We start from the raw sequence: 23,242 nt of genomic DNA, 5'->3' as shown, positions 1-23,242 counted from the left end.
TGGAAGGAATCGGTGGCTAATTGCAAGCATTGCAAAGCAATCACTAGCCTGCTATTCTGTAGAGTAGGTGTGTTGTCCCAATTCTTGGATTATGGTTCTCTTTCCCAGTTTAAAATGATAAATATTCAACATTGGCCATGCTGTCAATCCAGCATGATTTCTGCCACGCTCAAAACAACTGTTAAAACTTCTTGGTAGCTTAGATGAATAAGGTGCCCAGAGTAAACTGCCTGCTACTCTGCCCCAGATGCTAATATATGCATATTATTAGTAGTATTGGATAGAAAACAGTTTCTAAAAATAGTTTCTAAAACTGTTTGAATGATGTCTGTGAGTATCACAGAACTCACATGGCTGGTGAAAACCTGAGACATCCAACCAGGAAGTGGGAAATCTGAGGTTTGTAGTTTCATTTAAGTGGTTGCCTATCCAATATGTTGTGTCTTTGGGGCCAGATTGCACTTCCCAAGGCTTCCAGCAGATGTCAACAGTCTTTAGAAAGTTGTTTGAGGCTTCTATTGTGGAAGAGTGTCGAATAAGAACTGTTTCAACAAGTGGACTAGGCTGAGGCCAATCAGTTGTTTAATGCGTGGTCACACGGGCGCGCCCTTCCCTCTTTTTCCTCTGTAATGAATACGCTATTGTCCGGTTGGAATATTATTGAAGATTTATTATAAAAATACCCTAAAGATTGATTGTAAACATAATTTGACATGTTTCTGCAAACTGAAATGGAACTCTTTTGACTTTTCGTCTGGATTTTTCTGCTCGCACATTGTGCCTTTGGAATAGTGAACTAAGCGCGTGAACAAAACTGAGGTATTTGGACATAAATATGGACGTAATCGAACAAAACAAACATTTCCTGTGGGAGTCCGGGGAGTGCATTCCGACGAAGATCAGCAAAGGTAAGTGAAGGTTTATAATGCTATTTATGACTTTTGTTGACTCCACAATTTGGCGGGTAACTGTATGGCTTGCTTTTGTGGCTGAACCTGTTCTCAGATTATTTAATATATTTTTAAAAAATCTGACACAGCGGTTGCATTACGAACAAGTTCATCTTTAATTCTATGTAAAACATGTATCTTTCATCAAAGTTTATGATGAGTTTTCTGTTATTTGATGTGGCTCTCTGCAATTTCTCTGGATGTTTTGGAGGCATTTCTGAACATGGCGCCAATGTAAACTGAGGTTTCTGGATATAAATATTAACTTGATCGAACAAAACATACATGTATTGTATAACATTGAGTCCTGGGCGTGTCATCTGATGAAGATCGTCAAAGGTTAGTGATTAATTGTAGCTATATTTCTGCTTTTTGTGACACGTCTCTTTGGTTGGAAAATGGCTGAATGCTTTCTGTGACTAGTTGCTGACCTAACATAATGATATGTTCTGCTTTCGCCAAAAAGCCTTTTTGAAATTGGACACTATGGTTGGATTAACGACAAGTGTATCTTTAAAATGGTGTAAAAGGAATTTTAATGAAGAGATTTCTGTTTTGAATATGGCGCCCTGCAATTTCACTGGCTGTTGGTGAGGTGGGACGCTAGCGTCCCGAACGATCCCAGAGAGGTTAACTCAGAGCTGGGAAATCTGACTTCGGTGAGTTCAAGACAACTGGGAACTCAAGAAAAAACGAGCTCCGACTGGGAAAATACATTTTGAACGGTCATCCAACTCAGAATTGTAAGTCGGGAACTCGGGCCTCTTTCTAGAGCTACGACCTGAAGATCACTGATGTCATCACGATTCAATCTAGTTTTTTTCAGAGTTCCCAGTTGTTGTGAAAGCACCATAAATCCAGAGAATGACAGACTTTGATGACAAAGTTTGATAACTGTCACGATCTTCCTTTCAGATGAAGAGGAGAGGCGAGAAGGATCAGAGGACCAAAATGCGGCGTGGTATGTGTTCATGATGAATGTTTAATTAAAGAAAGAACTGTACGGTTCTGACTTGGTGTACAGGGAGGACACTGTAAGAACGGCCCATGTTCTGAATTCTGTCGCTGTACATTTCAAAAGTGCTGAGCAAATAGTTATATGGACTAAATCCGTCCTAGCTCGCTTATTGTCTTAATCTTAATAATAATTATGGATTGCCTCTTATCTGCTTGTCTTCTTCTTATGCCATAGTTTGTACATCTCATTTGTCAGTAGGAACTACATTTGTTTAAGCAAGTCAGCCATATCAGCTATGTTTTTTTTAAGACAGTATATGAGGCTGAATGAACTATTTTGCTGCCAGACAAGGCTCCGCTGATAGCCAGGTGTAGCAGTGTTAAGGTATTGGGACTGCTGTTGGGAACTTTGCTAACCTATGGTTCTGTTCAAATAAGGGTTGAAAGTTACACGGATTGGCATAACTTGACAGTGTCGATCTCTGGAGATCAAGCACAAACAGAAGTGGAAATCCAAGAGAGATATTAGAAGGCAAACAGAATGTCATAATATTAGCTGAATGGGTTGTTTGACTCTAAATAACTCTCTCTAGTTTCCCCAGCTCTGACAACAGTCAGAAAAAGCAGGGGCCGACTTCGCTGGAAACCGACGGAGGCACATCGCTGCCCTCAAATTGGTAGTGGAAGATGGTTACCATGGAGACGGCCTGTGTGAAGAGGGGACTAATAAGAGGTAGTCGTGGATCGAGTGGGGTGGAACGAGGCTGCAGAACAGGACTGTGTTCACTAAGGCTCTGATGGTGAGTCACCGATTTATCTGATTATTTACATGTCTGTCTGACTGACTGACATGGCACAGGATCCAAACCGTAGCCAAATCGATAGAATCTTGTTTGCGGCTCGGTGGAGCTCGCCTGGAGCCCAGAGCATGAGCAACGGAATGGTAGGGAAAGGGATTGTGCTCTGACGTCGTTGGAAAATATGGTACACTCTCAACCTTTGGATGACCAGTTTGTTTTCACCCCTTTTGAGCAGAGAAAACATCAAATATTGGCCTCAGCGGGACAAATTAGTGTTCCCTGTCGTGGAGGCTTTTCTGAGCTGGGACCGGGAGATCAGTTGATTAGCTTTGATCAGTATACTGATTGATATAAAGCAACTTTGATAAGGCATATGACAGTGGTGATGTTTACAAGCTTGCATCTCCTTTCAGTTTGTCTCCAGACAGCTGGCTGGGTGTCAGTCTTGACAGCATCGGGGAAACGCTTTTCATCTGAGCCACAGAGTGACTGGGGCTATTGTCCATATATTGTACTGTCAACACTCAGTGAATCACTGTCAAGGAGTACACCATTTTCCTTCCAACAGTTATTTGATTGTGCCAGTCATCTCATCAATCAAACGAATGCCAGTGTTAACCCAGCCACTGTAGCATATTGACTAACCATACATCCTCTCAAAATCGAATTGTTTTGAACAGATTAACAGAGGATATTGTTCATGATTCGGGATGCATTTTGGTTTATTTTAGGCGCGGAGGACATTGTTAGTGATTTGGGGTGCATTTTGGTTTAGTGGATGAGCCTCTTTAACTTTTGTATATACTGTAGATATTTACCCTGGTCAGCCAGTCGACTGCCAGACCCTCTCCCAGCCTCTAATTGGCTCAATGGAAGTTCCATTCACTTCTATTGAATCTTTGTGTTCATTTCAACAACTTTGTACTTGTAATGTACTAGACACCTTGAACAAGATTGATGTAAAATAAATCCACTGGGGCTGATTTGCTTGATCCTTTCTTGCTGCAGCTTTCTGCTCCTCTGATTACAGAATCTTTAACACATATTTATAACCTTACTATTATTTCTGGTACCATCCCCAGGGTCTGGAAGGTGGCCATATACTCCCCCTTCACAAAGTTGGGGACCCCAGTGACTTAAATAATTATCGCCCCACTTCAAAACTCTCTTGATTTGTAATAAAATGATAGAATCGGTGGTAAATATTCAACTTACATCCTTTTTAACTTCAACATTTATTCTAAATGTCCACCAGTCGGGTTTCAGACTAGGTCATAGCATCATCTCTGCTACTTCTTTGGTTTTAAATTATGTTCTTAATTGTTTGTAAAAGAAGAAACACTGTGCGGCACTTTTTATTGACCTGTCTAAAGCAACACTGTGGACTACTCATTAATTATCCATAGGCATTCATACATTTGGCTGGACCAGGCTGCAGGTAGCTGGTTTGGAAATTATTTAAAGGACAGAATAGTGTGTATTTACTGATGGTGTCAAATCATGTTTTCTGGACAAAACGATTTTTGGTCCGGTTCTTTTTACCACTTACATGAACAATATTGGTTAATCTGTAAAAACAAAAATGCTTTCACCTGACTGCAGATGACACTGTGGTGTATGCTATTGCCCCCACAGCTGACCAGGATCTGTCATAGCTTTAATCTGCCTTTATTGCCCTGCAGAAAGCCTTTGTAGAACTGAAATGGGTACTTAATGCAGGTAAAACCAAGTACAGTGCATTCGGAAAGTATTCAGACCCCTTGACCTTTTCCACATTTTATTATGTTACAGCCTTAAATATTTTTTTCCCCTCATCAATCTACACACACTAGCTCAAAATAACAAAGCAAAATCTGGATTTTAGACAATTTTGCAAATGTATTACAAATTTAAAATGGAATATCTAATTTACATAAGTATTCAGACCCTTTACTCAGTATTTTTTTGAAGCACCTTTGGTAGCGATAACAGCGCTGAGTCTTCTTTGGGTATGACGCTACAAGTTTGGCACACCTTTATTTTGTGGAGTTTCTATTCTTCTCTGCAGATCTTCTCAAGCTCTGTCAGGTTGGATGGGGAGCATCACTGCATAGCTATTTTCAGGTCTCTTCAGAGACGTTCGATCGGGTTCAAGTCCAGGCTCTGGCTGGACCATTCAAAGACATTCATATACTTGTCCCCAGGCCACTCCTGTGTTGTCTTAGCTGTGTGCTCGGGGTCGTTGTCCTGTTGAAAGGTGAACCTTAGCCCCAGTCTGAGTGCTCTGGAGCAGGTTTTTCTCAAGGATCTCTCTGTACTTTTCTCCATTCATCTTTCCCTCAATCCTGACTAGTCTCCCAGTCCCTGCCGCAGAAAAACATCCCCACAGCATGATGCTGCCACCACCATGCTTCACCATAGGGATGGTGCCAGGTTTCCTCCAGACGTGAAGCTAAGGCAGGGTAGAGATGGCACCGGAGAACAAGGCAGACATTCTAGGTTTTCCTAACCAATTGTGTTTTTTGTTCATTTCTTTGCGTTGTTTAACTTATTTTTTAAACTTATTTTGTACATAATGTTGCTGCTACCGTCTCTTATGACCGAAAATAACTTCTGGGCATCAGAACTGCGACTACTCAACATGGACTGACAGAATCCTTTATTTCCTTTAATGAGTCTGACGAGCCAGATGTGAATGATATACTGCTTTCCCGGGAAAAGGCCCAGATCCCCGTCATATGCATGAAGAGAAGGCAGAGAAAAAGGTGCCAGAGGGCAGGATGCGTTCTGAGAATTCGTAGGCAATTGAATAAACCCTCACTTCCTTCCATTCTGCTAGCAAATGTGCAATCTTTGGAAAATAAAATCGATGACCTACGCAGAAAATAAAACTACCAATGGGAAAAACTTTCATAACTGTAATGTCTTATGTTTCACGGAGTTGTGGCTGAACGATAACATTATCAACATACAGCTGGATGGTTATTTGGAGTATCGGTAGGACAGAACAGCAGTGTCTGGAAAGACAAGGGGCGGCAGACTATGTACTTTTTGTAAAAAACAGCTGGTGCACGATATCTAAGGAAGTCTCATGGTTTTTGCTCACCTGAGATAGAGTATCTCATGATAAGCTGTAGACCACACAATCTATCTAGAGTTTGATCTGTATTTTTCATAGCTGTTTACATATCACCACAGACCGATGCTGGCACAAGGGCCGCACTCAATGAGCTTTATTCCACCATAAGCAAACAGGAAAATGCTCACCCACATGCGGCACTCCAAGTAGCCGTGAACTATAATGCAGGAAATTTCTAGCAGCATGTTAGATGTGCAACCAGAGGGGGGAAAAACTCTGGACCACCTTTACTCCACACAGAGAGGCGCATAAAAAGCTCTCCCTCACTCTCCATTTGGCAAATCTGATCATAACCCTATCCTCCTGATTCCTGCTTACAAGCCAGAAATGTAAGCAGGAAGCACCAGTGAATCGATCAATAAAAAGTGGTTAGATGAAGCAGATGCTAAGCTACAGAACAGTTTTGTTAGCACAGACTGGAATACGATTCCTCCGATGGCATTGAAGAGTACACATCAATCATTGGCTTCATCAATAAGTGCATCGATGACGCCGTCCCCACAGTGACTGTACGTACATACCACAACCAGAAGCCATGGATTACAGGCAACACCCGTACGAATCTGAAGGCTAGAGCTGCCGCTTTCAAGGAGCGCGACTCTAACCCGGAAGCTTATAAGAAATCCCACTATGCCCTCAAACGAACCATCAATACAGGACTAATATTGAATTGTACCTCCCCGGCTCCAAACACTCTTGGGATATGGCAGGGCTTGCAAACCATTACAGACTACAAAAGGAAGCACAGCCAAGAGCTGCCCAGTGAGGCAAGCCTTTCAGACGAGCATAACTAACTCTATGCTCGCTTTGAGGCAAATAACACTGAAACATGCATGAGAGCACCAGCTGTTCCAGAAGACTGTGTGATCACGCTCTCCACAGCTTATTTGACTAAGACCTTTAAACAGGTCAACATTCACAAGGCCGCAGGGCCAGACGGATTACCAGGACGTGTACTGCGAGCATGCGCTGACCAACTGGCAAGTGTCTTCACTGACATTTTTAATCTCTCCCTGTCCGAGTCTGTAATACCTACATGTTTCAAATCAAATCAAATCAAATTTATTTATATAGCCCTTCGTACATCAGCTGATATCTCAAAGTGCTGTACAGAAACCCAGCCTAAAACCCCAAACAGCAAGCAATGCAGGTGTAGAAGCAGACCACCTTAGTCCATGTGCCCAAGAACACTAACATAACCTGCCTAAATGACTACCGACCAATAGCACTCACATCTGTAGCCATGAAGTGCTTTGAAAGGCTGGTCATGGCTCACATCAACACCATTATCCCAGAAATCCTATACCCACTCCTATCTGCATACCGCCCCAACAGATCCACAGATGATACAATCTCTATTGCACACTGCCCTTTCCCACCGGGACAAAGGAACACCTATGTGAGAATGCTATTAATTCACTACAGCTCAGCGTTCAACACCATAGTTCCCTCAAAGCTCATCACTAAGCTAAGGACCCTGGGACTAAACACCTCCCTCTGCAACAGGATCCTGGACATCCTGACGGGCCGCCCCCAGGGGGTAAGGGTAGGTAACAACACCTCCGCTATGCTGATACTCAATACAGTGGCCCCTCAGGGTCGCGTGCTCAGTCCCCTCCTGTACTCTCTACTCGCTCATGACTGCACGGCCAGGCATGACTCCGACACCATCATTTAGTTTGCCGATGACACAACAGTGGTAGACCTGATCACCAACAACGACGAGACAGCCTATAGGGAAGAGGTCAGAGACCTGGCCATGTGGTGCCAAGACAACAACCTCTCCCTCATAGTGATCAAGACAAAGGAGATGATTGTGGACAACAGGAGAAAGAGGACCAAGCACGCCCCATTCTCATTGACGGGGCTGTAGTGGAGCAGGTTGAGAGCTTCAAGTTCCTTGGTGTGCACATCACCATCAAACTAACATGGTCCAAGCCCACCAAGACAGTCGTGTAGACGGCACGACAAAACCTATTCCCCCTCAGGAGACTGAAATTATTTATATTATCCTCAGATTCTCAAAAGGTTCTACAGCTGCACCATCGAGCGCATCCTGACTGGTTGCATCACTGCCTGCAACTGCACAGCCTCCGACCGCAAGGCACTACAGAGGGTAGTGCGTACGGCCCAGTACATCCCTGGAGCCAAGCTTCCTGCCATCCAGGATCTCTACACCAGACGGTGTCAGAGGAAGGCCCTAACAATTGTCAAAGATTCCAGCTATCCTAGTCAAAGACCGTTCTCTCTGCTACTACACAGCAAGTGATACCGCAGCGCCAAATCTAGATACAAGAGGCTTCTATACAGCTTCTACCACCAAGCCATAACACTCCTGAACATCTAATCAAACTACCCAGACTATTTGCATTGCCCCCCCCGCGCTTTTATACCACTGCTACTCTCTGTTATTATCATCTATGTATCGTCACTTTAATAATTCTACCTACATGTTCATATTACCTCAACTAACCGGTGCCCCCCACATTAACTCTGTGATGGTACCCCCTGTGTATATTCTCGCTATTTTATTTACTGCTGTGCTTTAATTACTTGTTACTTTTATTTATCCTTACTCATGTTTGTTTTTAACTGCATTGTTGGTTAGGGCCTCGTAAGTAAGCATTTCACTGTAAGGTCTACACCTTTGGTGTTGGGCACAGGTGACTAATACAATTTGATTTGATTTGGCATTCAAGCCAAAGAGTTCAATCTTGGTTTCTTTGGCAAACTCCAAGTGGACCTTCATGTTCCTTTTACTGAGAACTGGCGTCTGTCTAGCCACTACACCATAAAGGCCTAATTGGTGGAGTGCTGCATAGATGGTTGTCCTTCTGGAAGGTTCTGCCAGAACTCTGGAGCTCTGTCAGAGTGACCATCGGGTTCTTGGTCACCTCCCTGACCAAGGCCCTTCTTCCCTGATTGCTCAGTTTGGTCAGCTCTAGGAAGAGTTTAGGTGTTTCCAAAGTTCTTCCATTTAAGAATGATGGAGGCCACTGTGTTCTTGGGGACCTTCAATGCTGCAGACACAATCCTATCTCGGAGCTCTACGGACAATTCCTTTGACCTCATGGCTTGCTTTTTGCTCTGACATGCACTGTCAACTGTGGGACCTTATATTGACAGGTGTGTGCCTTTCCAAATCATGTCCAATCAATTGAATTTGCCACAGTTGGACTCCAATCAGTTGTAGAAACATATCAAGGATGATCAATGGAAACAGGATGCACCTGAGCTCAATTGAGTCTCACAGCATCTGAACAATTGAGTCTCACAGGGTCTGAATAATTATGTAAGAAGGTATTTATTTTTTTGTTTTTTATATATAAATTATCAAACATTTCTGATAACCTGTTTTCACTTTGTCATTGTGAAGTATTTTGTGTAGATTTATGATATATGTACTTTTTTTAAATCCATTTTAGAATAAGGCTGTAACGTAACAAAATGTGGATAAAGGGAAGGGTTCTGAATACTTTTCACATTTATTTTCCATATCACATAAAAATGTATCTGGTGATTTATATATACATACTTTGATGGTGCCCTTCATTGATTGTATCCCTGCTTATATACGGTATATTTGGGCATCTGGATTGACCTAAAAGCTGTTCATTAAGAAACTAAGAATGCAAATAGGCTTATTCCATACGAACAGGTCCTGTCGTTCGTTAAATAGAGTAAAATAAATCATTATTGACAATGGCCATATTGTCTATATGAATGCAGCTGCCACTGTATTGGAGGCAGTATTAAGGTTGATGGGTTCAATACACATCATTGCATTTTGTATCAGAAAGTAGGGTGGCCCTCTATGAAGTCTCGTAGATCGATGCATTGCGCTCTTTTTGACTTTAAAGCCCTCATACATAAACTTCCGCCATACATTAGCTCATTGTTAACCTTCAGTATAAGTTACCAGACCCAGACTCAGGGATGTCTAAACTTGGAGATCCCTTCCATCTCCACCGAGCTTTTAGTTTTTTTGCATCTTATGTTGGTGCCTCTAGGGCAATTCAGGCAGATGTTAGAGGGCCTTTTTATTGAAGAATGTGTTAGTTTCATATGATTACGTTTTTCTTTTCATGTATTTTGTAAATTAAGATGTATAAAGATATGTATAGGTGTAATGGTTTATTGTAATGTTCATGCAGAGCTCATCTCCTTGAAAAAAACATGGACTTAGCATGACTCCTAAATAAAGGTTGAATAAGAAAATATGTGGAGTAGAAGATTTCACTCCATCCTGTTGTTTCTTAGCCATTCTTCTGTTAGTGGTGAAAAATGGCATGTTAAGACCTGCAACTTCCTGCCAAGTGGCTCTCTCCCACACTCCTAGCGTTACCATCTGCTAGTAGCAATAAAGTCCAGGTCAGGCCTGGTTTTATGATAATAGACACGCTACAGACCTGACTCAGAAAATGATTGAATCATTGACTTATTGGGGGAAAGTGTCCAGTAAACCTGGGTATCGATCCTATGGTAATATAAGAGAAGGAAAAGAAAAATGGGCAGATGAAGGCTTTCGCAGTCTCATAAAATAGCCTGAGAACTGTTAGTGAAGTGTGAGTGATGTGAAATCACCAACATTACTGAAAATAACATCAGAGCTGAATGCTGCATCCAGATTGTGCCTAACACCACACACACACACACACACACACACACACACACACACACACACACACTGTGTGTCACCTTTCTATCATTGTATGAAGCAAACACTCTCTCTGCCTTCTCTCCACTTCTCCTTCCTTGCCTCATATGCATGTACAGGATTAATCTAATTCTGACTGCATTAGAAATATACAGATTATATTGAATATTATATTAGGGCTTTTCAGGAATGAATGATTCTGCAGAAAATAGTTTGAGAGTTTTGTATTGAATATAGAATATTCTGGGATGATTCTGAAATTATTAGCTTTTCCTCTGGGACTGCAGAGGATCAGGAGCAAATTCAAATGTCCCCCTTTGGCATTATAATCTCTCTCTTTCTGTCTCTTTCTGTCTGACCTATTTCAGTCTCTTTCTCCATATCTCCCACTATGTTTATTAATTGGATGGGTCTCCCATTGATCGGAATCCCATCTACAAATATCTCGGCATCTGGATTGACAAATACTTCATGTTTTAAAAAAGTATGGATGAGCTAGTTAAAAAGCTGAAGTGACGTATTTTTTTTTTTAAAGATCTTGCCTCTCCCAAAATATCAGGAAGCAGATTGTACAGTCCACTTTCCTGACAGATCATTATGGTGACACCATTTACCAGATTGCAGCAGCCACCACTCTTAAACCTTTGGATGCCGTCCACCATAGCGCCATTCGTTTTATCATTGGTGACAGTTTTAATACTCACCACTGCATCCTGTATCAACAGGTTGGCTGGTCCTCATTAAAGGCCCATAGATAAGTAAATTACTCCCTTTTTGTTTACAAATACCTGTTACACAAGCTTCCAACTTACCTGACTTCATTGCTAACATCTAAAATAATTTGATACCAAACCAAGCATGGTTTATTAACTCTTCAGATTCCTCAGGTCTCCACGGAATTAGGTAAATCTGCTTTAAGTTTTCACGCTCCACATTTTTGTAATCACTTGCAAAATGTATTACATTTGGATTCTGTGGTGCTACTAGGGAACTAAGACAATTGTTTTAATTGATTGATTGTTTATGATGGCTGTGATGTTCTAATGTAATGTAGTTGTTATTGTATTTTGTAATTTTTAAAATATTTTACTTTATGCTCTCAGTGCACAATTGAAAAAGGGCTTGGGCTCCCCTGATTCCTCTCTATATCTCTCTCTCCTTCTATTTCTCTCTTTCCCCCTTTCTAGATCTCTTCTCCCTCTCCATTTCTCTCCACTCAGCAAACTGGATGCAGTCTATCACAGTGCCATCCCTTTTGTCACCAAAGCCCCATATACCACCCACCACTGCGACCTGTATGCTCTTGTTGGCTGGCCCTCGCTACATATTAGGCCTTATCTCAGCTCACTGGTCACCATAACAACACCCACCGTAGCACGCACTCCAGCAGATATATCTCACTGGTCATCCCCAAAGCCAACACCTCCTTTGGCCGCCTTTCCTTCCAGTTCTCTGCTGCCAATGACTGGAATGATTTGCAAAAATCGCTGAAGTTGGAGACTTACAACTCCCTCTCTAAATTTAAGCATCAGCTATCTGAGCAGCTCACCAATCGCTGCAGCTGTACACAGCCCATCTGTAAATAGCCCATCCAACTACCTACCTCATCCCCATATTGATTTTATTATTATTCTTTGCTCTTTTGCACACCATAATTTCTATTTACTTGCACATCATCGGCACATCTATCACTCCAGTGTTAATTTTCTAAATTGTAATTACTTATTTATTGCCTTACCTCCTCACTTCATTTGTACACACTGTATGTGTTACGGTTTTCTAAGTGTGGTGAAGGAGAGTCGGACCAAACTGCAGCGTGTCGATTGCGATCCATGTTTATTTAAACAAATGTAAACACGACTAAACACGAACATTACCAAAACAATAAACGAAACGAAAACCGAAAACAGCCTATACTTGTGTCAACTAATATCAAACAAGGACATCAAGACACTCAGGACAAATAGGACAATCACCCACGACAAACTCAAAGAATATGGCTGCCTAAATATGGTTCCCAATCAAAGACAACGATAAGCACCTGCCTCTAATTGAGAACCACTCCAGACAGCCATAGAACTTGCTAGATAACCCCACTAGCTACAATCCCAAAAACATACACACCAAAAACCCAAGACAAAACACACCACAATACAAAAACTCCATGCCACACCCTGGCCTGACCCAATACATGAAGAAAAACACAAAATACTTAGACCAGGGCATGACAGAACCCCCCCCCCCCCCTAAGGTGCGGACTCCCGAACGCACCTCAAAACAATAGGGAGGGTCCGGGTGGGCGTCTGTCCATGGTGGCGCGGGACGTGGAACCCATTCAGTTAATGTCTTTGTCCCCTCTCCTCAAGTCCCTGGATAGACCACCCTCGCCGCCGACCATGGCCTAGTAGTCCTCACCCAGAACCCCACTGGACTGAGGAGCAGATCGGGACTGAAGGACAGCTCGGGACTGAGGGGAAGCTCGGGAGCGAGAGGAAGCTCGGGAGCGAGAGAAAGCTCGGGAGCGAGAGAAAGCTCGGGAGCGAGAGAAAGCTCGGGAGCGAGAGAAAGCTCGGGAGCGAGAGAAAGCTCGGGAGCGAGAGAAAGCTCAGGAGTGAGAGAAAGCTCAGGAGTGAGAGAAAGCTCAGGAGTGAGAGAAAGCTCAGGAGTGAGAAGAAGCTCAGGCAGGTAGATAGATCTACCAGATCCTGGCTGGCTGGTGGTTTCAGCAGATCCTGGCTGACTGGCAGATCCTGGCTGACTGGCAGATCCAGGCTGACTGGCAGATCTGGAAGAGTCTGGTTGACTGGCAGATCTGGAAGAGTCTGGTTGACTGGCAGATCTGGAAGAGTCTGGTTGACTGGCAGATCTGGAAGAGTCTGGTTGACTGGCAGATCTGGAAGAGTCTGGTTGACTGGCAGATCTGGAAGAGTCTGGTTGACTGGCAGATCTGGAAGAGTCTGGTTGACTGGCAGATCTGGAAGAGTCTGGTTGACTGGCAGATCTGGAAGAGTCTGGTTGACTGGCAGATCGGGAAGAGTCTGGTTGACTGGCAGATCGGGAAGAGTCTGGGTGACTGGCAGATCGGGAAGAGTCTGGTTGACTGGCAGATCGGGAAGAATCTGGTTGACTGGCAGATCTGGAAGAGTCTGGTTGACTGGCAGATCTGGAAGAATCTGGTTGACTGGCAGATCTGGAAGAGTCTGGTTGACTGGCAGATCTGGAAGAATCTGGTTGACTGGCAGATCTGGAAGAGTCTGGTTGACTGGCGGATCTGGAAGAGTCTGGCTGACTGGCGGATCTGGAAGAGTCTGGCTGACTGGCGGATCTGGAAGAGTCTGGCTGACTGGTGGATCCTGGCAGACTGGTGGATCCTGGCTGACTGGTGGATCTAACTGATCCTGACAGACTGGCGACGCTGGGCAGACTGGCGGCGCTGGGCAGACTGGCGGCGCTGGGTAGACTGGCGGCGCTGGGCAGACTGGCGATGCTGGGCAGACTGGCGGCACCGGCGGCGCTGGGCAGACTGGCGGCGCTGGGCAGACTGGCGGCACTGGCGGCGCTGGGCAGACTGGCGGCTCCTTGCAGACTCCTTGCAGACTGGCAGCTCCTTGCAGACTGGCAGCTCCTTGCAGACTGGCAGCTCTGGCTGCTCTATGCAGACTGACATCTCTGGCTGCTTCATGCAGACTGACAGCTCTGGCTGCTCCATGTAGACTGGCTGCTTCATGCAGACTGGCATCTCGGGCTGCTTCATGTAGACTGACAGCTCTGGCTGCTCCATGCAGACTGACAGCTCTGGCTGCTCCATGCAGACTGACAGCTCTGGCTGCTCCATGCAGACTGACAGCTCTGGCTGCACCATGTAGACTGACAGCTCTGGCTGCTCCATGCAGACTGACAGCTCTGGCTGCTCCGTGCAGACTGACAGCTCTGGCTGCTCCATGCAGACTGACAGCTCTGGCTGCTCCATGCAGGCTGGCAGTTCCTTGCAGACTGGCAGCTCTGGCTGCTCTATGCAGACTGACAGCTCTGGCTGCTTCATGCAGACTGACAGCTCTGGCTGCTCCATGTAGACTGGCTGCTTCATGCAGACTGGCAGCTCAGGCTGCTTCATGTAGACTGACAGCTCTGGCTGCTCCATGCAGACTGACACCTCTGGCTGCTCCATGCAGGCTGGCAGCTCTGGCTGCGCTGAACAGGCAGGAGACTCCGGCAGCGCAGGAGAGGAGGAAGGCTCTGGCTGCGCTAAACAGGCGGGAGAATCCAGCAGCGCTGTAGAGGAGGAAAGCTCTGGCAGCGCTGAACAGGCAGGAGACTCCGGCAGCGCAGGAGAGGAGGAAGGCTCTGGCTGCGCTAAACAGGCGGGAGAATCCAGCAGCGCTGTAGAGGAGGAAAGCTCTGGCAGCGCTGGAGAGGCGAGGCGCACTGTAGGCCTGATGCGTGGTGCTGGTACTGGTGTTACTGGACCGAGGACACGCACAGGAAGCCTGGTGCGGGGAGCTGCTACCGGAGGGCTGGAGTGTGGTGTGGCACAGGATGGGCTAGACCGTGAAGGCGTACTGGAGATCTTGAGAGCAGTGCTGGCACAGGACGTGCAAGGCTAGGGATGTGCACAGGAGGCCTGGTGCGTGAGGCTGGCACCAACTTCACCAGCCGACTAACACGCACCTCAGGACGAGTATGGAGCGCTAACCCAGGTGCCATCAAATCCCCGACACGTTCCGTCGGGCGAATTCCATGCAAAAAGCACCAACACAGCAACTCCCTCATTTCTCTCTCCTCCAATTTCCCCATTAACTCCTTCACAGTCTCTGTTTCGCTCACCTCCAACACCGGCTCTGGTTCTGGTCTCCTCCTAGGCTCCTCACGATAAACAGGGAGAGTTGGCTCAGGTCTGACTCCTGACTCTGCCACACTCTCCCTGAGCCCCCCCCCCCAATACATTTTTGGGGCTGATTCTCAGGCTTCCTTCCGAGTCGCCGTGCTGCCTCCTCATAACGGCGCCTCTTCGCTCTCGCCGCCTCCAGTTCTTCTTTGGGGCGGCGATATTCTCCAGGCTGAGCCCAGGGTCCTTCTCCGTTTAGGATTTCCTCCCATGTCCAGAAATCCTTATAGCGCATCTCCTCTTTGGGCTGCTCCTGCCTGTTGACACGCTGCTTGGTCCGTTGGTGGTGGGTGATTCTGTTACGGTTTTCTAAGTGTGGTGAAGGAGAGTCGGACCAAACTGCAGCGTGTCGATTGCGATCCATGTTTATTTAAACAAATGTAAACACGACTAAACACGAACACTACCAAAACAATAAACGAAACGAAAACCGAAAACAGCCTATACTTGTGTCAACTAATATCAAACAAGGACAAATAGGACAATCACCCACGACAAACTCAAAGAATATGGCTGCCTAAATATGGTTCCCAATCAGAGACAGTGATAAGCACCTGCCTCTAATTGAGAACCACTCCAGACAGCCATAGACCTTGCTAGATAACCCCACTAGCTACAATCCCAAAAACATACACACCAAAAACCCAAGACAAAACACACCACAATACAAAAACTCCATGCCACACCCTGGCCTGACCCAATACATGAAGAAAAACACAAAATACTTAGACCAGGGCGTGACAGTATGTAGATTGTTTTATTGTTATTGACTGTACTTTTGTTTATCCCATGTGTAACTCTGTGTTGTTTTTGTCACACTGCTTTGCTTTATCTTGGCCAGGTCACAGTTGTGAATGAGAACTTGTTCTCAGCTGGCCCACCTGGTTAAATAAAGGTGAAATAAATCAAAAATAATCTCCCTCCACACAGACCCATCTGAGCACCACCAGTCCAGACACTGACTTACTCTCTAAAGCCTATTGATTCTGCATTATTATTATTTGACACAGTGTTATACCAGGCAGGGTGTACCGGGCTTGAAGAGAGCAGCCCAGGAACTGACCTGCTTTGAGATGAGTGAGAGAGAAACAGGAACGTACTGTATATTCTGCACCTTTCCATTCAACCAAGGTGCATAAACAGAGGGACACACTAGGTTGTAGAGCAGGTATGTCAAACATATTGCCTGCCAGGGGGTCCAATACGGTCCGCGGGTGGTATGAGTAGAAAATATATAATATACAGTACCAGTCAAAAGTTTGGACACACCTACTCATTCAATGGTTTTTCTTTATTTTGAATATTTTCTACATTGTAGAATAATAGTAAAAACATCACAACTATGAAATAACACATATGGAATCATGTAGTAACCAAAAGTGTTAAACAAATCAAAATATATTTTACATTTGAGATTCCTCAAAGTTGCCACCCTTTGCCTTGATGACAACGTTGCACACTGTTGGCAATCTCTCAACCAGCCTGGAATGCAATTCAATTAACAGATGGGCCTTCTTAATAATGCATTTGAGCCAATCAGTTGTGTTGTGACATGGGTAGGGTGCTATACAGAAGATAGCCCTATTTGGTAAAAGACCAAGTCCATATTATGGCAAGAACAGCTCAAAAAAGCAAAGAGAAATGACACTCCATCATTACGTTAAGACATGACGGTCAGTCAATGAGGAAACATCAAGTGCAGTTGCAAAAAAACATCAAGCGCTATGATGAAACTGGCTCTCATGAGGAACACCAAAGGAAAGGAAGACCCAGAGTTACCTCGGCTACAAAGGATATGTTCATTAGAGTTACCAGCCTCAGAAATTGCAGCCCAAATAAATGCTTTACAGAGTTCAAGTAACCTACACATCTCAACATCAACTGTTCAGAGGAGACTGTGTGAATCAGGCCTTCATGGTCAAATTGCTGAAAAGTAACCTCTACTAAAGATGAAGAGACTTGCTTGGGCAAAGAAACACAAGCAATAGACATTAGACCGTTGGAAATCTGTCCTTTGGTCTTGAGTCCAAATTTGAGATTTTTGGTTCCAACCGCCGTGTCTTTGTGAGATGCAGAGTAGGTGAGCGGATAATCTCCACATGTATAGTTCTCACCGTGAAGAATGGAGAAGGAGGTGTGATGGTGTAGGGGTGCTTTGCTGGTGACACTGTCAGTGATTTATTTAAAATTCAAGCCACACTTAACCAGCATGGCTACACCAGCCTTCTGCAGCGATACACAATCCCATCTGGTTAGGCACTTAGTGGGACTATCATTTGTTTTTCAACAGGACAATGACCCAACATACCTCCAGGCTGTGTAAAGGCTATTTGACCAAGAAGGAGATTGATGGAATGCTGCATAAGATTATCTGGCCTCCACAATCACCCGACCTCAACCCAATTAAGATGGTTTTGGATGTGTTGGACTGCAGAGTGAAGGAAAAGCAGCCAACAAGTGCTCAGCATATGTGGGAACTCCTTCAAGACTGTTGGAAAAGCATTCCAGGTGAAGCTGGTTGAGAGAATGCCAAGACTGTGGAAAGCTGTCATCAAGACAACAGGTGGCTTCTTAAATATATGGGTGGCTACCTAAATATATTTTGACTTGTTTAACACTTCGTTGGTTACTATTTGATTTCATAAGTGTTATTTTACAGTTTTGATGTCTTCACTATTATTCTACAATGTAGAAAATAGTCAAATAAAATTAAAACACTTGAATAAGTAGGTGTGTCATCTTTTGACTTGTACTGTAAATTAAATATAATATATTTTTTTATTTTTTTTGGGGGGGGCGGGTGAACTCAATTAAAAATAGCAACATGCCACACTTTCAAAGAGTCAACTGAGTTTCAGTCCATATAAGGAAATTAGTCAATTGAAATAAATCAATTAGTCCCTAATCTATGGATTTCACATGACTGGGCAAGGACGCAGCCATGTGTGGGCCTGGGAGGGCATAGGCCCACGACTTGGGAGCCAGGCCCACCCACTGCGTAGCCAGGTCCGGCCAATCAGAATAAGATTTTTCCCAAAAAAGGTCTTTAATACACCAAGAAATACTCCTCAGCACCGCCTCACACAATTCCGCAGGTGAAGAAGCTGGATGAGGGGGTCCTGGGCTGGCATGGTTACAACTGGTCTGCGGTTGTGAGGCTGGTTGTAGGTACTGCCAAATTCTCTAAAACGACGTTGGATATGGCTTATGGTAGAGAAATGAACATTTCATTCTCTGGCAACAGCTCTGGTAGACATTCCTGCAGACAGCATGCCAACTGCACGCTACATCAAAACATCTGTGGCATTGTGACGTGTGACAAAAATGTAAATTTTATAGTGGCCCTTTATTGTCCCCAGCACAAGGTGCACCTGTGTAATCAGCTTATTGACATGCCACACCTGTGAGGTGGGTGGATTGTCTTGGCAAAGGATACATTCACACTAACAGTGATGTAAACTAATTTGTGCACAACATTTGAGAGAAATAAGCTTTTTTTGCAAATGGAAAATTTCAGGGATCTTTTTTTTCAGCTCATGAAACATGGGACCAGCAATTTACATGGTGAGTTTATATTTTTGTTCTGTACACATTCAAATTATTAATTCCAAATCGAAATGATAACGGACCTACAGCTTACTGATGGTGTCCAGCTCACTATTAATCATGTAAGCTAGACAGTCAGCAAAAGTTTGCAAGAAAAAATAATCTGATTTAGTAGGCTAAGATCACATTTCCATCTTTTAAAAAATAAATATTTAATCATATATTTTTTACAACATTTAGATGTAAATCTGATATATACAGTCTGAAAGCGCTTAAAGTTACAATGTTTCTGTTATAACGTCTGTATGATCATTTTAATGAGATCACAAAATAGACATTAATTTCCCATATTCCATCTCTCATCATTCCCAACATTCGTATGTTGAAATATATTGTCCCAGTGTTCATCATTTGTTGTTGAAGTTTTGGGCAGGGGTCTCTCTGTAATAACGAGACATTCCATTCTCCCAAAATAGAGATCAAGAAAGAGGAAGTTCTCTCTAAATTTTATGATCGACTTTTAAGTCATAAAATCGCCCCAACTCCCCCATTTCCTCTCCTGTGGGAGAGACGGGGGCTGGTTATCTGTCCGCCAATAGCTTAGCTGATCTGGCACCTTTGATCCTCACCAAGGTGAGAGAGTCATGACAATGATATGGGCGATACTATCTTTGTTCTCGATTCGGGCCTAAAAAGTATCTTCTAAAATGTCCAGTGTCCAGTTTGTTTGAATTTAGAAAATGCTCCATTATTAAATTAAATAATACTTTGAATAATGTTCGGAAAAAAATTCTTGTTTGTTTCACATTTGCTTTAGGGACCATTGTGTAATTTTATTGAGTGCTTATTGTAATACTGTCAAGTCAATGGCCCTGCTAATTGTCTAGAAAGTATTTAGCATGGGCTGATGGTAATTATAACAACATTGCAACAACACCTCTCCCTGCCTCTGTATAGGTTTGGGAGGAACCACAGCGATGTAATGGGAAATAGTTCTTATAAAATCTGTTAATTCGTTGCATGACAGGAGAAATGTGAATTTTGTGAATTTATCACTGTATTGTTCTGTAACATTTTGGTTTTTGCCCTAGCGCTACACATCTGATTCAAATAATCAAATCTTGATTATGAGTTGGTTATTTTAATTAGCTGTGTAATACTAGGGCAAAAACCAAAACATCCACACATCCACATATATATACATATAGTATATAGTAAGTCAACAGCCAAACCTTGTGACACTTCCACTCCCGCTCCTGCTCTCCAGCACTCGGTGTCACCGGTCTACTAACCACCGGTCCTGGCAACCCATCCTTACACACACCTGGCACCCTTAATTCTGCACACCTACGCCTCATTAGGCACACCTGGACTTCATCACCTCCCTAATTACTTCCCCTTTATACAGCCCTCCGTTGAATCACCCACCAGGCAATATTGTTTATGTTTCCATGTTTAGACACTTTCTTGTTTTGTATCATTCAATGCCCTTTGTCACTAAACTCATTAACTGCACTTCCTGACTCCCTGTGTCTACGTTACAGAATATTGCCTCACAAAATGGAACCAGCAACCAACCGAGACATCTCCCAGATGGTCGGTGAACAGGGAGACCTACTTCGCCAAAACACCACGATCAGCTGGCGCAACTGGGGACAGTGATGGATGAGGTCCTCCACCTTCTTCAACATCTAGAGCTTCCCCACAAGGCGTCACCCCAATGAGCGGAGGATCCTCTACCATGGGTTGATGGAGCGAGCCAGCACCCTAGCACATTCAGCAGTCTGCCCAGGTCAGCGATTCCCATTTGTACCTTCCAGACAGATTTGACGGGACCCCATCCAAATGCCGTGGCTTCCTTCTCCAGTGCTCCCTCTATTTCCTCATCAAATGGGAGCCCCCGCCACCGAGATGTCCAAGGTTGCCACGGATATTTTACTGTTGACTGGGCTGGTGTTGGAATGGGCTACGGCCGTCTGGGAGAGAGGAGAGGAGGAGCCTGGTTCCTATGTGAGGTTCATGGCTTTGTTCAAAGGAGTCTTCGATCATCCACCGGAGGGAAGAGCGGGGGAGTGAGCACCTACTTCAACTACGGCATAAGGACCAGACCGCTGCGGAGTTGTCCTTGGCCTCCTGTGGCTCCAACACCACGACCCCACCATCTCCTGGCAGAGGATGGAGATTATGGCCTGGGCCCCGGATGCCGGAAGACCTGCTTTCCCTTACCTTGTGGTTCCACTTCGGTTGAGAATTATGTGGTTGCCCAGCAGGCCGACATCCAAGAGGTTTACCAGGATCTCAGGGATGTTTTCTCCAAGACTCGTACCACCTGTCTCCCTCCTCATTGCCCCTGGGAATGTGCCATTGACCTGCAAACAGACTCTGAGCCTCCGCACTGCCGCTACCCCCTGTTGGAGGCTGAAACCAAGGCTATGGAGGAGTACATCCAGGAGGCTCTTTAACAGGAATTAATCCGTCCATCCAACTCCCCTGCGTCGGATGTTTTCTTCTTCGTGGCCAAGAAGGAGGGGGGTCTCCGTCTGTGTATTGACAACAGAGGTCTCAATACCATCACCACCAAGTACTGTTACCCCCTCCCGTTGGTGCTGGCTGCCATTGAACAGCTCTGCGGGGCCCAGTTGTTTCGCCTACTCCGGATAGTCCTGGGACGCCTCCTGGAGAACCATCTGTAAGTGAAAGCGGAGAAGTGCCAGTTCCATAAGGTGGATGTCTCCTTCTTGGGATATCAGATCAGCCCACATGGAGTGGTTATGAAGGAAAGGAGGGTAGATGTGGTCAGGTCATTACCAGTCCCAACCACCATAAAGGGACTACAATGGTTTTTGAGGTTTTCCAACTTTTACTAGGCCTTCATCAGGAACTTCAGCTCCATCGCCTCTCCTTTCACCTTTCTCCTCAAAGGTGGTCCCTGTTAGTTGGGGTGGATCTCCTGCAGTTGATGAGGCCTTCCACCTACTGAAGGGGCATTTCACCTCCGCCCCATTGCAGAAACACCCAGACCCTAAGCTGACCTTTGTGGTGGAAGTGGAAGCCGCAGAAGGGGGAGTGGGGGCCATTCTGTCACAACGTCAAGGTAATCCACAAAAACTGATCCATGTGCATACTACTCTAAAAAACTGTCCCCTGCAGAGACTAACTATGACGTCGGTGATCGGGAGCTCCTTGCAATGAAGTTGGCATTAGAGGAGTGGAGACACTGGCTGGAGGGAAACACGGACCCATTTCTCATCCTCACCGACCATCGGAACTTGGAGTACATACGGACAAGCGAGATGGCTGTGCCCGCGCCAAGCAAGGTGGGCCCTTTAGTAGATTCAACTTCACCTTGTCATATGCCAAAGTCGGTGCAATGTCGCGACTCCACCATTCGGGATAAGTTCCTGTCCTGAGTGGTCCAATCATACTGCCTTCCCGAATTGTTGCCCCGTGCTTTGGGACATAGACGTGGACATCCTCCAGGCCCTGGAGAGGAAACCTGCACCGGCTACCTGTCCTCCGGAGCGTATCTACATTCCCAGGGTGTTAAGGGATCGGCTTTTGACCTAGGGGCACACATTGCTTGCTGCTGGACACACAGGTATCATCCGGGCCACTCAATCTATCTACATTAAGTACTGGTGGCCCACCTTGGTGCAGGATGTCTCCCACTATGTCAACTCTTGCTCTGTATGTGCCCAAACCAAGTCTCCCTGGAACACATCAGCAGGGAAACTCCCTCCCCTTCCTGTGCCTCAGTGGCCTTGGACCCATCTGTCACTAGATTTAGTCACTGATCTTCCCTTGTCTGATGGTTTCACCACTTATGGTTGTTGTGGACAGATTCTCCAACGTTTTATCCCTCTCTGGTCTCCCTGCCACTCTCCAGGTTAATGAGGCACTGTTTCAGCAGGTCTTCTGGCACTATGGCCTTCTGGAGGATATTGTCTCCGACTGTGGTCCCCAATTCACGTCACGTGAATGAACATCCTTCATGGAGAAGCTGGGGTTATGGTCCGCCTAACATCCGGGTACTGGCCTCAATCCAACGGGCAGGAGGAGAGGACCAACCAGGAGCTGGGGAGGTTCCTGAGGAGTCACTGTCAGGATGGAAGAGGGAGTGGGGGCGGTTTCTTCCCTAGGTGGAGTATGCCCAGAACTCACTTACTTCACTCCTCTACAGGGTTGTCTCCCTTCCAGTGCATCCTGGAGTACCAGCTGGCCCTGGCTCCATGGATCCCGAGCTAGATCAACACCCACATGAAATTCCAATGCACCAGAAGGAGAAGGCGAACTGCCAACTCAGTGAGGCACCAGTTTTCAATCCTGTTT

General features: G+C 45.1%; 1 protein-coding gene across 1 annotated transcript in view; it reads left to right on the top strand.

The window, feature by feature from the left end:
* The first annotated feature begins 2,622 nt into the window (after window positions 1-2,622).
* Window positions 2,623-23,242, top strand: part of LOC109888879 (tripartite motif-containing protein 44) — a 101,299-nt gene continuing 80,679 nt past the window's right edge. The window contains exon 1 of the mRNA XM_031822915.1: window positions 2,623-2,707. The gene's annotated coding sequence lies outside the window, so the exon portion shown is untranslated. The remainder of the gene's footprint in view (window positions 2,708-23,242) is intronic.

This window comes from Oncorhynchus kisutch, linkage group LG4, assembly GCF_002021735.2.
Source record: "Oncorhynchus kisutch isolate 150728-3 linkage group LG4, Okis_V2, whole genome shotgun sequence".
In the NCBI taxonomy this organism is placed as follows: domain Eukaryota; kingdom Metazoa; phylum Chordata; class Actinopteri; order Salmoniformes; family Salmonidae; genus Oncorhynchus; species Oncorhynchus kisutch.
Note: the sequence above shows the minus strand (reverse complement) of the source record. Positions and strands in the feature narration are given on the sequence as shown.